We start from the raw sequence: 13,589 nt of genomic DNA, 5'->3' as shown, positions 1-13,589 counted from the left end.
AAGCTTGAGAACTATCACCACTGCTAGTCAGCCTACTACCACTTTGCTACCTTCCAGCAGAATTAAAGCCAAATCATATTCTGAAAGAGAAAGGATTCTACTTCTTTCTTCCATTTGAAGTTATTCACAAACAATTCCACTTTCTGTTGCTCTCTCAATTTACACACTATCTGAGTTTCATAAATTGAATTCAGAGAGTAAGGCTCTCTTTGCTGATGATGTTTTCTCTTCCGTGTGTACTCAATCAGTCATAAGCATCTCTCTCAGAATTGTGTTCAGCATGTGAATGTCCCTGCTGCACATTTGTATTGAGATGTCAACTCCTTTGGAATCCAGGAACCATTTTACTTTTTTTATACTTAATAAATAAATCTGTTTTATAGAAGAAAAATCTAAAAATATGTATCTTGCAGTATATTAACAGAAAATACATTCCTGTTGAAAAGGTTTGCGATGACCGAGATATAATTTAAACTGTTGAATGAGAGAATAATATTCAAGCTTATAAGATGCTAAATAATGTGATAGAGTTATTTTACAAAAGTCTTACTCATCTGAATGTAATGGTTAGTTGTAGCTTCTAAAAAATAGCGTTAAAAATAAAGAAGCACTGCTCTGGCCAGTGTGGTTCAGTGATTAGAGTGTTGGCCTGTGGACCGGAGGGTTATGGGTTTGATTCCTAGTCAAGAACATGTACCTGGGTTGCACATTCAATCCCCAGTCTGGTTGGGTCTTATGCAGGAGGCAACCAGTCGATATGTCTCTCTCACATCTCCCCACCTCCCTACCCCCCGCTACCTTCCACTCTTTAAAATGATCAATGGAAAAAATTTCCTCGGGTGAAGATTAACAAAAAAATAAAGAAGCATTATTTTAAAAATAATACTATATTGCCACCTACTGAGTGACCCGTGAGCTGTTCTATGTGCTTTCATGTTTTACTGAGAAAAAATTATATTGTGCTCAAAATATATGACTATATTTTAGGCTAAGTTTATAGTCTTTGTTGCAAAAAATATTAATGAGTCTGTGATACACATATATTAATATTTATGACTATAATGAGAATAGCTAGTGATAGTGATTTACTGATATTCCCATGTGTACCTTTCACCTTTTTAAAATGCAATAACCCTGAGTTGTAAGTACTGTCATTACCCTTATTTCACAGATAAGGAAACTGAGGCACAGACAATAAACATTTGCTCAGTGTCACACAGCTGATAAATGGTAGAATTGGTCCACCTTTCTAAATAATCTGACTTCAGAAACCCCGTTCTTCACTGCCATGCTACAGTACCTCATGTATATGAGGAAAACATGTAGAAGAAAAGTTGCTTTGTGCAGCATTTACTTTGGCTAAATTTTGCAATAGCATCATTATTTATCATTTAAAATTATAAAGCCCTAATTGTAGAATTAATCTGGATAAACTGAAAAGCATTAGTATTACTAATGATTACATAGAGTCTTGAGGTCAAATAGAGGCTGAAGATTTTTTTAAAATTATGTTTTGATGAAGTATGAGATTTCAGATATATCACAGTAAAATGCTTTTACATACTTCTTAATGACTATTATTATTAGTAAGCAAAAATGTCCTGCGTGATTTGTTTTTTGAAATGGCTCTGAGGACATTGAATATAAGTTAAGTCTGCTCTGATTTCTTTAGACTTTTAAAAAATATATATTTTTATTGATTTCAGGGAAGAAGGGAGAGGGAGAGATAGAAACATCAATGATGAGAGAGAATCATTGATCGGCTGCCTCCTGCATCCCCCCTACTGGGGATCGAGCCTGCAACTTGATCATGTGCCCTTGACCACATTTGAACCCAGGACCCTTCAGTCCGCAGGCTGACTCTCTATCCACTGAGCCAAACCAGCTAGGGCTCTTTAGCATTCAGTAACACCCTTAGCAGTTTTGGGGGACATTGTGAAATTTGCTATAACTATTAAGATTACATCTTTACCAACTGCAACAAAAAGTTTACAATTATAGGTTCCCCCCACTATCCAAAAGGAAAGGTTCCTGTGGATCCTTTCATAAGACAGAATGGCATAAAGCAGAGTACCCCGCTTTCTGAAAGTTCACATTACGCACTTCACTTTTAGGGAAGACTCTTGTACTCATTCTCACTAAATGAATGAAATCTAAAGATTTCTGCTTTTATTAAAAAGGCAATTACATACGAATTTACATTTTTTTGTAAAAGCAAAGGGACATAATGAAAAGTTTTGGAAAGCAGGGGAGACCTGTACATTGATTCTGTCAGATAAGAGAAACACTGCAACCACAGAGAATAAACTTCACTAGTTCTTTTATGTAACTAGAATTTTGTTATTCTTCACCTCTTTGTTTGGTGTCTTGATTAGCCTTCCTTTTTTGCTCCATTTATCTTTAATTAACATGCATCTTTTCATAGGAAAACATTTTTGTTCAGATCCTATGAATTCAGAGTTCATTATAATTCATGGAATAAACCAAAAATTACTTTTGGCCGAAGTACAGAGATAAGAGGGTTTAAGCTAAACAATTTGGCCCATTCCTAACCAGCATTTGCAGAATTTTTGTTACCTAATTTGCAAAATCCAGGTAGCTTATTCCATTCACAATAAGCAGGGATAGAAAGCTGCAGATGAATAGAAAGCTGTTTCCATTTGTCAGCAAAGCAGTGTACAGGCAGCGGCATGTTTATAAAAACAGCTTTTTGCCAGTTAATCAAGATTCTTCAGCTTGCTATTTCCAAGGGTCTCTGGACCTCTGAGGCCTTGCCCCAATATCCTTGACCAGGCTAACCTGGAAGTACAAGCTCCTCAGTGGTTCCAAAGAGCAAAACTGAGTGTTCCAGAAATGTTTGCTCTGATCTTTGTTATATTTATCTCACGTGCCCTGTGCTAGAAGCTCTGTTCATCTATATCCATTTACTAGTAACCCGCTCCTGTTCAGGAGATGTATTCATTTGTCTTCTTGTCTGTAACTGGTTGAAAAAGTCCAGGGTGGGTCTCCTCGACCCAGCCCTGTCCATCTGCTCACCATATTCCATGGCCACGTGTCCTGAACTTTTTATCCCCTGTAGCTGATGTGGCCACTCCACCCTTCCAAGAACTTACATAATATTAAATCTTAGAACATTTACCAGTTGTCAGAAAACATGTACCCACCCACAAGTGATGATCTTTTTCCCCGTGTTTTCTTTCTCTTTCTTTGTACTTCATAGTTTATTTCAATTGAAAAAGTATACTAGTACACATTTTTTTCACAACTGGAATTTGGGGCTGGCGAAGGGAAGTGATAAATACACTTTAGAAAGAAATGTTCTGCTAACAAATTACGATTTTATTTTTTTGAGCCATGGGAAACGATCATTCTGTTGCTTTAACAAGGAGTGAAATCATCGGATATATGCTTGAGGAATATTAATCTGACTAGTACATTTTGGATGAATTAAAGAGGAGAATAGGATCGTGAAAGCCAGTTATTGCTGTTGGATCCAATCTGTTGAGAAAATAATAAAAAAACTGAACTAGGGAAGTAGCAGGGGAAATGAATGGGAAGGGGGAAAATGTCAGTAGAATTAGGAGGACTTAGCAACTGAATAAAGTGAAGGAAAGTCAAAGGTAACTGAGGTCTCAGGTTACCTGTTGCCCATCTTAGCATTAATGCTATTATAGGAATATGGAACAGCAGAAAAAGAATCTCTATTCTGCACTTAGGAGGCCAGTAAAATATGCAAGAACAGGTATTTAGCCAGGCAATGGCAATACAGAAGCCATGGTACAAGATTTGAAAACTTCTTTACAGATAGTCTATGAAAATGGATAGAATTTCTATGTGAGAGTATGCAGTATAGAAAGATAAGAGCCGCATGGGATTTTAAAACACACTCACTGAGAAGAAAAGGATTGAATGAGAGAAGTATACAAGAGACAAATAGTCATAAAGGTGTAAGGGAACCCATGAGAGTATACAATCACAGAAAGCCAAGGAGGAGAATTTCATGCAGAAGGATTATCTACTTGGGTTCTTTAAGCCTCTTGAATATGCAGATGAATTTTTTTTTGTGTGTGTGTTTTTAAATATATTTTTATTGATTTCAGAGAGGAAAGGAGAGGGAGAGAGAGATAGAAACATCAATGGTGAGAGAGAATCATCGACCGGCTGCCTCCTGCACGCCCCCTATTGGGGATTGAGCCCACAACCCAGGCATGTGCCCTTGATTGGAATCAAACCTGGGACCCTTCAGTCTGCAGGCCAAAACTTTATCCACTGAGCCAAACCAACCAGGGCAGATGAATGTTTTTAGTCAAAGTGATTTATGTGTCATAAAGGAATAAAATAATAAGAAAATTGAAAAGTGATCAGGCCATTTCAAATGCCTTAATCAAAACTGTTCAAGAGGATATGGTTGAGAAATTGTAAGAAGTTCAATGTAGTATCAATCTACATTATTCCAGGACCTACTTACTTACTTACAGAGTGGAAACCATCTACTCTGTAACTCCTGTAGCAATAAACTTCATTTAAAGAAGCACAATTACATCAAAACTCATTCTCCTGAGAAAGGAACTGTTATCTTTTGTTTTCACATCACAAAAGCTTACTCCAGAGAACTCTAGGTAAGCCAATCTGAAAATCACATTTAGAACTTTCAGGGTTTTGAACTTCATTCCAGGGATTAAACAGGACCCTCATTAGCCCATCTATATATACTAGAGGCCCGATGCACGAAATTCGTGCACGGAGGGGGGTTGTCCCTCAGCCCAGCCTGTACCCTCTCCAATCTGGGACCCCTCAAGGGGATCGGGCCTAAACGGGCAGTCGGGGACATCCCTCTCACAATCCAGGACTGCTGGCTCCCAACTGCTTGCCTGCCTGCCTTCCTGATTGCCCGTAACCGCTTCTGCCTGCCAGCCTGATCACCCCCTAACCACTCTGCTGCCAGCCTGTTTGCCCCCAACTTCCCTCCTCTGCCGGCCTGGTTACCCCTAACTGCCCTCTCCTGCAGGGTTGATCACCTCCAACTGCCCTCCCTTGAAGGCCTGGTCCTTCTCAACTGCCCTCCCTTGCAGGCCGGGTGCCTCCCAACTGCCCTCTCCTGCTGGCCATCTTGTGGTGGCCATCTTGTGTCCACATGGGGGCAGGATCTTTGACCACATGGGGGCAGCTATATTGTGTCTTGCAGTGATGATCAATCTGCATAGTACTCTTTTATTAGATAGGATAGAGGCCTGGTACAGGGGTGGGGGCCAGCTGGTTTGCCCTGAAGGGCGTCCCTGATCAGGGTGGGGGTTCCCTTGGGCCGTGGGGCGGCCTGAGTGAGGGGCCTGTGGTGGTTTGCAGGCTGGCCACGCCCCCTGGCAACCCAAGCGGAGGCCCTGGTATCTGGAATTTATTTTCCTTCTACAACTTTGTAGCCTGGAGCAGAGCCAAGCCTGGGCTCCCTCCAGAGGCCCGCAGCCATTTGTGTTGGGGTTATAATTGAAACTTTGTTGCCTTAAGCGGGTGGGCCCGGCCAGGGTGTGTGGAAAGCTTTGCTTCCCCTGTTGCCGGCGGCAACCCTGGCCTGCTCTCTCAAGCTCCATTCTGCCGCCATTTGTTTGAATTTGTTTACCTTCTATAATTGAAACTTTGTAGCTTGAGTGGAGGCTTAGGCCTGGCAACGGCTGGCAGAAAGCTTGGCTTCCTCTGTTACCTAGGAAACCTTGCTCTCTGTGGCTGTAGCCATCTTGGTTTGGGTTAATTTGCATACTCGTTCTGATTGGATGGTGGGCGTGGCTTGTGGGTGTGTCAGAGGTATGGTCAATTTGCATATTTGTCTATTATTAGATAGGATAAAAGCCTAAGCGACCGAATAACCAAACGATTGGTCGACTGGTCGCTATGAAGTGCACTGACAACCAGGGGTCAGATGTTCAATGCAGGAGCTGCCCCCTGGTGGTCAGTGCACTCTCACAGCCAACTTCCCATGACTGGCCAACCTCCCTTGGCCCCTCCCCCCAGCCACCCTCCCCCCGGCTCCAATCGGCCCTGATCACCAGCCAGGCCAAGGGACCCCACCCCTGCATGAATTCGTGCACCAGGCCTCTAGTTATCATATAAAAATCCACTGACACAATTGTCTATTCTTTGAGGAAGCAATGAACCCAGTCAGGCATTGTGTGTATTCAATTGGTGATGATGATATTTAAGACTGTTTCTTAAACAGCAGTGTACATGGGTCTCTAAATATCAGGCACTCCCCCACTGTCTCCAAGAGAAGTTGTGTTCCACACATATATTTTCACTGACTGTGTAGACTACGTTATAATCTGTCTCCAAGTAAGAGGGAAAAACTAGGGCAATATTTGGGTGTTTTCCATGACTTCAGACATAATGAAGATAGACTATTTCATTGTATAAAGGTTTTCCTGGCATATCTTCCTTTCAGAAAAAAATAAGTCCTGAAAGTTCTTCTGTTTCATGAAACGTTCCAGTCTCTGTTCTGCATTATATTACTTGACATAGAACTTACAGTCCTGGGAAAGAATGTTTGTTCCTTTGTCAAAAGCTACTCAAATTGGCTGGTGTTATTGAGACTATACTTTGTTTTTACATAGTGTTTAGTAGAGCATTTGTTGTGATTACACATGAATTTGTCTACTTTTCTCTTTTGTTCCAAATAGTGAACACGGTTAATAATTTTCCTATAATAGAGATGTGAATGTTTGCCTCTTGCTGGATTTCCAATCTCATGAATCCACAGTCTCAGAACCCTTATTTACACAGAACAGTCATCTGATCTCAGTCTGGCTATCCCAAACCCAGATCTCCTGGCAGTAACAGAGTAACCCTTGCTGGTACCTTTAAGAGAAAACAAAGGGTCTACTTTGAGTATGGTAGACGGTAAAAAATAAATCTGATACTTCATTTCACATATTAAACCTTTTACTTCTTATTTTAAGAGAAGTGTTAGTAAGTTGGTAACCTATTAACATTTAAATTCCTAAAAACCATTTGGATAGCTGTTTATACTACTGTATTCTTATCGACTAAATATATCACAACTACATTTTATTACATTCTGTTATAGTGGTGTTTATTTATTAATAACTTCATTATTTTTGCCCCATCATAAACTAGCTACATATATACTAAAATTTTTAATAATGTTCCACAGAAAAAAATAATAAGGATGCCCTAGCTGGTTTGGCTCTGTGGATAGAGCGTCAGCCTGCGGACTGAAGGGTCCCAGGTTCAATTCCGGTCAAGGGCATGTACCTTGGTTATGGGCACATCCCCAGTGGGTGGTGTGCAGGAAGCCGCTGACTGATATTTCTCTCTGACCAATGTTTCTGACTCTCTATCCCTCTCCATTCCTCTCTGTAAAAAAAAAAAAAAATCAATAAAATTGTAATAATAATAATAATAATAAGGATTATTGACCACCTTGGGATATATTTCATGAATCCAGAGTCCTCAAGTATATAATTTTAGAAACTCAAGTTTATCAATTTAATTCAAGTGATTAGCCTTTGCTAATTAGAATTGTCTTCTCTGTCACCCAGTATACTCCAATTCTAAACTCATGGCATTTAGGAATTTGAATTTTGTAATCAGAAAGCTCCCTGGCAAGTTATGAATGGAGACAAAGGTCAGAAGCAATGTTCATCCCACCTCTGGTAGAACCTGGACAGTTGTATCTTTTTTGTTTTTTTAACATATCTTTATCGATTTCAGAGAGGAAGGGGAGGGAAAGAGAGATAGAAACATCAATGATTAGAGAGAATCATTGACTGGCTGCCTCCTGCACATTCCCTACTGGGGATCAAGCCCGCATCCCAGGCATGTGCCCTTGACCAGAATCGAACCTGGGACCTTTCAGTCCGCAGGATGATGCTCTATCCACTGAGCCAAACCAGCTAGGGCTGGACAGTTGTCTCTTACATTTTATTAGACACCTTTCTGGTGGCTGCAGTTCTGCTCTCCCAGGTGCTACTTTTTAGTTGATGAGTCCTTCAAGTCCCATTATTAAGTCTTTACTAATTGTGTGTAACCTCCTTGCTTGCACTTAGTTTCCACTGAACTACAACCAAAGCTCATTCCAGTCTCTGCCCATCACTTTGGAAAAGTTAAATTTTCCAGACCTTAATTCTGTCTATAAATATGTAAAATGAAAAGGTCTGACTAGATGTCTAGCTATAACATTTCATGATTTTAGGTGTTTATACATTCTTGGAATCAGTATCAATACACAGTAGTGCCTCACTGAATATTTCTTTAAGTGAATCAACTACATTCTGTCTACATGCAGCTTTCTTGGCACAACCTGCCTTTCAGACCTTAGCTTGTCTTGTTACTATGTCTAAGGATCAACTAAACCAAAATGGCCAGTCACAACTATTTCTTCTGTCAGTCACAAGTGTTCTCAAGACATCAGGCTGCCTCAAATGATGAAGTACCTGCCCTAGAGGGATCTCCCACTATGGGGCTGAGTTGGCATGGCTCATTGATTCTAATTTTAGACTCTGTGTGGAGGTAACCGAGCTTGGAATGATGGTTCTGAAAGGCAAAAGCATTTAGAACCCACAGGGTTAGTGCTGGGTGGAGCAGAGGTCATTAGCTCTTGAACTAGGTAGTAAACATCAAGGAAATAAAAAATAAAAAGTAGGAATTTGGGGATGCTTTGAGGAGCTCACTTCAAACTACCTCAGCCTCAGATGTTTGTGTTAAGGAAGTAAGAGGGCCAGGAGAAAACATTAGTCAGGTCTGGGACTCCACTCATTCCAATAATATGCCTGGCAGAGAAATCACTGCTTGTTTTGCAACATAGCCTTAGTCTGGGCAAGCTCTGGGTGGGCAAAAAACTGGCTTCCCAAAATTGACCTGGCTTGCCAACCCAGCAAACACACATGCCCTGCACATGGAATCTTTTTTCCCCCCTCCCTTCCTTTCCTCTCTTTCCCCGCCCCACCCCCCATCCTATTTTCCTTCCTCCCTTCCCCCTCCCTGCTGCTCTTTTTCTCTCATTTCTTCCTTTGCTAGAATGATTTGTGGGAGTATGGAATGTGTTTGTCAGAAAAGTCCATCAGGGATGGTTAAGAGTAAGACAGAGGCATGAGTCTTGTGGTCATCATAAGTGCTTGAGCTTCCCTACCAACTCATTCTTTTATGTTAACTAAAATCAAGGTTTTTACTAATTTATATTTCATATATACATAGGAGCAAGTGTGTGTGTGTGTGTCTATGTGTATTCACAGACGTGTGTATGTGTGTGGGTCTGTATGTGTATAAACACTGATGGATATTTTTCCAAATGAACTGATGATGACCTCTAATTTGTGGTTTAGAGAAGAACTTTGTGTTCTACTTTTCCTCTGGAGAAATAAAAAGACTATGAAGAGTGGTGGTGAAAGAGCATCGTGCATGTGTGTGTGAGTGTTAGAAAATATTGGGTGGAAATTTTAGGGATATTTTCCTTGTAGTATTCCAAATAAATCTGTTATGTTATATATAGTTATGAGGAATAAATATGTTTTTTATAAGGGCCTTATTAATTTCCAGAAAATCTCATAAATGTTTATCAGTCAGGTCTTTTAATAGCCTTTGTTTTGATAATCTTAATAGCTACCTTTGAGCATTTACTAGTATTCTGCCTCTCCCATTGTGTTCAACACTTTACATTCTTTATGTTTCGTGCTCATATCCTCACAAGATGGGCATGAAACACCCCCCAGAAAATGGAGATTTGGGGGAGGCTGAGCAATTTGGCTGAGGTTATAGGGCAAATAAATTGTATTTGAACATAAATCTGTCTCTAGCCATTGGACACTTACCATCGTGACATAAAGGGACTCAGATAGAGGAGCTTATTTTATAATTTTTAGGAGAGCTTGTCTATAAAGATGTTTGCTTTTTGTGATTTTTAATGGTCCATGTAAAATAATCTATTTTTATGTTAAATTTAACAAAATCTTAGTATCAGTCTAAAAATAATCACAAGCTATGGGCTGGGATTTGTAGAGATGGTTTCTATGAATATTTCTTTTGTGGATCATAAGGGTTATCTGCAGATCAGGTCACTATGAACTACATTTGCTTCTTTTGCATGGCTGCTATTGGTAGCTTCTGCTTTTTCCCCTCATTCCTAGCTGTTTCTGTATGGCTCAGCCCTACAGGTCTGGGTAGGGTGAAACAAAAGGAGAACCTTTGTATAGTGTTCAAAAAGGCTGAGTAAGCTTTTCCTTTCTGGGAGAAGGGAACTCTTTCTAGCTGGGAAGTTCCCTCTTGGCACTGGGCAATGCCAGCTGGGGAGTGGGGGTGGGGGTGTAGGCAAAATGACGCTGTCTTCATTCTCTTCTTGTGCAGTTTTTCTCAGGTTTTTGGTTCCACTGTGCTGCTAGTTTCTGAAGTGGAATCCCAGAGCCATTTCTGTTTGTGGATGGCTGTCTGATTGTTGATCACGGTGGGAGCACAAAGGTTGGGTTCTCTCGTGTCACCATATTGGTCTCATCTATTGTTTTTGACCTGATGCTTTTAAACCTTTTCTCCAGTTAGGCCACAAATATCCTCATTTCCCTTCGATACTTCTTTCCCTTTGATATAACGTTGGCTAATTTCAACTTACCAGTTTTTTAAAAATTCCCTGGTAGCCTCCTTTGTCCATGCTTAATAGTTTTGGAAGTCTAGAAGGCAGACTTATAATACACATACCCATTTTTTTCATGTCAGAAAATATTACGAGACTCTTCACTTTGACAAATTTTCTCAACTACTCTTCACCACTCAATTGAAGAGATCTGAAAGTGAGAATCAGTCCCAGATTGAGGGCAACCATTCTCCACAAGCAGGCTCGAAAATAGTTCGGTAACTATAGCCACAGCTCCATCAAGTCACCAGCTAGACAAGTCCTGGCAGAGTGGAATCTAGTCTCCTTTGTTTTGCAACATCAGCTTATTTTTTTTTTTAATACATTATAACCTGAAAAAATTAAATTGCCTTCAATAACTGAAAGCGCCTTCCGCTGTCAGGATTAGTGTTGGATTCTCCCAGCCCACACGGCAGATAGGAGATCGTCCTCTTGATAACTTTCTGGAGAGTCCCTGGAGAGGATGCTCACCCCATGACCACTGCTTCCCTTATCCCGCCCACCTCTGAACAACAGGAAGACTCAGTTAGGTCAGTGAAGAGGTTTTCAAACACTGCCCTGCAGACTGGTATGAACTGGCTGCACATTGGACTTATCCAGTGAGATTTTCTAAGATATGACCCGGGCCCAACAAATGTGGTGGGCTCAGAAATATTTTTTAAGTGCCTCCAGTAATTTTGGTGACAAGCCAGGCTTTGCAACCGTGGTTCAGAGCATTGAAGAGCAATGTAGCTCCTGCTCCCATCCTGAGAACTTTTACTCTCTAGACTTGTACTGTGCAGTGTGCTAGCTGGGAACCATTAGCTAAATGTGGCTGTTGAGCACTTGAAGTGTGGGTGGTTACTCGAGATTTCAGACACGTTGAAATGGCAATATTTGGGACATATTAGGTTAAATAAAAATATTATATATCCTTATTTTACCTGTTTCTTTTTACATACATAATGTAGCTAGTAAACATTTTAAATTACATATGTGGCTTGCATTATATTTCTGCTGGGCAGTTCTAATCCAGAAGGCATGTATGCCACAGCTTAAGAACTTTGAATCATAAAATTCTAAAGTTCAAGGAATCTTGGATATGATACAACCCTTTTGTTTCATAAATGAGGATACTGGCACCCAGTTGGATGAAATGACTGACTCAGTTTACCTGAGTTTGTGACACAACCAGGATGTCCCTAAGTCCCACATCCAGTGCTAGCTTCTCTGTCTCATGCTGCCCGTGTCTGGCTGCAGTAGCCACACTGAATTTGTTTCAGAGTCTCTATAACTCTGAGGCATACAAAAGCTCTCTACTCACAGACGCTGCTGCAGTGTCTGCTCACCAGATTTCGTCTGATGACTAGTGCTTCCAAAATTCATTACTAAAGAGTCATATTTGGCCCTTTTCACCATCTCATATTAATGATCAGTTTTGACGCCACACATACTGTGATTTCAGTGAGGTCTTAGAAACTTTGCAAAGCATGGCTCAAAAAATAACCACTTTTAGCTAATTGAGAAGTGTGAACCTTTGAAATTCATTAATAATGTTTCTCCCCCAATGTTTACTACATCTTCGTTTCCTTTGGCATCCACAAACCAGCATTCCTTCTCTCTTCCCTAGTACTAATGTGCTCTTCAGAAGGATCAAGTGCTGATGGGTGGTGAGCCATTCCCTGGTTCTTGCACTTTAGCCATAAAAACAAGTTATTTTTTTTACATGGCATCAGCAGAGCCTTGCTTATATAAGACTTTTTTTTAAAGCCGAAACATATTTTTCCTTCTCTCTTATCCTTTTAATAAACTACTTGAGAATTTTAAGAAAATAGTGTTATTAGTAGCAAACAAAATATTTGTAGGATATCTTCCCTCCCTTCCCCCATTGGAATATTTGCTGCTCTGAATGGTGCATTCCAGGGACTTACTTTCCTGAGTGATTCCAAGCTATTGAGATCCATGTACGTACATGTTCCAAAATGTATGAAAATCCATTTGTGTGTGTGTGTCAAAGTCAGTGACGATGCAGAGAAATGCCTGGCTGATGTCTTTGTACTTTGATATATATCCTTCTGGATTCTTTAGGTTTAAGCTGAGCTGTCAAGTGTAGAATTTATAGAGAGTACTTAACCCAAGTCACCGATAAACTAGCATGCCCCAGGCAAATAAGAATATGAATAAATTTGGTTATAAGGTTTCTGAAGAATAGGTCACAAAAGGCTTTCTAATTTTAGTTTTTTACTGTCTAGTTGAAGCCTTGCTGCTGGAAGAAGACAGGAAAGTCCTCTTGGCCTGGCTCCAAAGCCCTGTATCCAATCCATGTTTCTGACCATGGCCCTCTTTCCCTCATCATTTACACGGTAGGTGTCTTTTACTGCTGCTGGTTCTCTCTGACCATAGAGACATTCACTCTGTGAAAAGGAATGAAAATAACAATCAATAGATGATCTGCTTACAGTCTCACTGTATCAGCAGCATCTGTAACAGCAGACTACGACCTATGCCGGTATATGTACTACCATCCATCATTTATAAATGGAGGAGGTAGGAAGAGTTTTTAAGATGAGGGAGTAAGGGAATATGATGGGCGTGGTCTGGGATGGGCAGTCCTTGGATGTCTCCTTCCCAGTGGCAGGAACTGGTGACTCCTGACCATCCGTGTGGACCTTCTCCTTGATGAGCTGATGACTTTTAGGCCGTTGGGAACCCGTGGTGCCCTCTAACAACTGCAAACATTTCTTGGTGTGCCTCATAAACATATACTCTTCCTGTTGGAAGATCTATGTGGCCGTGGGGAAAGTCTTAAAGGTAGGATATTGCTTTAAAACTTATCTATTCACTACTGTTTCCTTCTCCTGCCAGTAGGATCAGGTTTCTAAATGCCCCATGTTGTTTGCTTTTAGGCAAAGTTGCCTCTGCTTCTTGTTTGGCGAAGGCATTAAGGCATCTTCTTATGTGTTTAATAGTCAGATTTATGTAG

General features: G+C 40.5%; 1 long non-coding RNA gene across 2 annotated transcripts in view; it reads left to right on the top strand.

Annotated features, from left to right (window-relative positions):
• LOC114228955 (uncharacterized) overlaps positions 1–13,589 on the top strand; it is a 43,608-nt gene that overhangs the window by 19,891 nt on the left and 10,128 nt on the right. For both annotated transcript variants that reach the window (XR_008557257.1, XR_008557258.1), the window contains exons 3-4: positions 12,859–12,969; positions 13,239–13,417. This is a non-coding gene — a long non-coding RNA (uncharacterized LOC114228955). The remainder of the gene's footprint in view (positions 1–12,858; positions 12,970–13,238; positions 13,418–13,589) is intronic.

Source organism: Eptesicus fuscus, chromosome 10 (genome assembly GCF_027574615.1).
Source record: "Eptesicus fuscus isolate TK198812 chromosome 10, DD_ASM_mEF_20220401, whole genome shotgun sequence".
NCBI classification, from domain to species: domain Eukaryota; kingdom Metazoa; phylum Chordata; class Mammalia; order Chiroptera; family Vespertilionidae; genus Eptesicus; species Eptesicus fuscus.
This window is presented reverse-complemented; position numbering and strand designations above follow the sequence as displayed.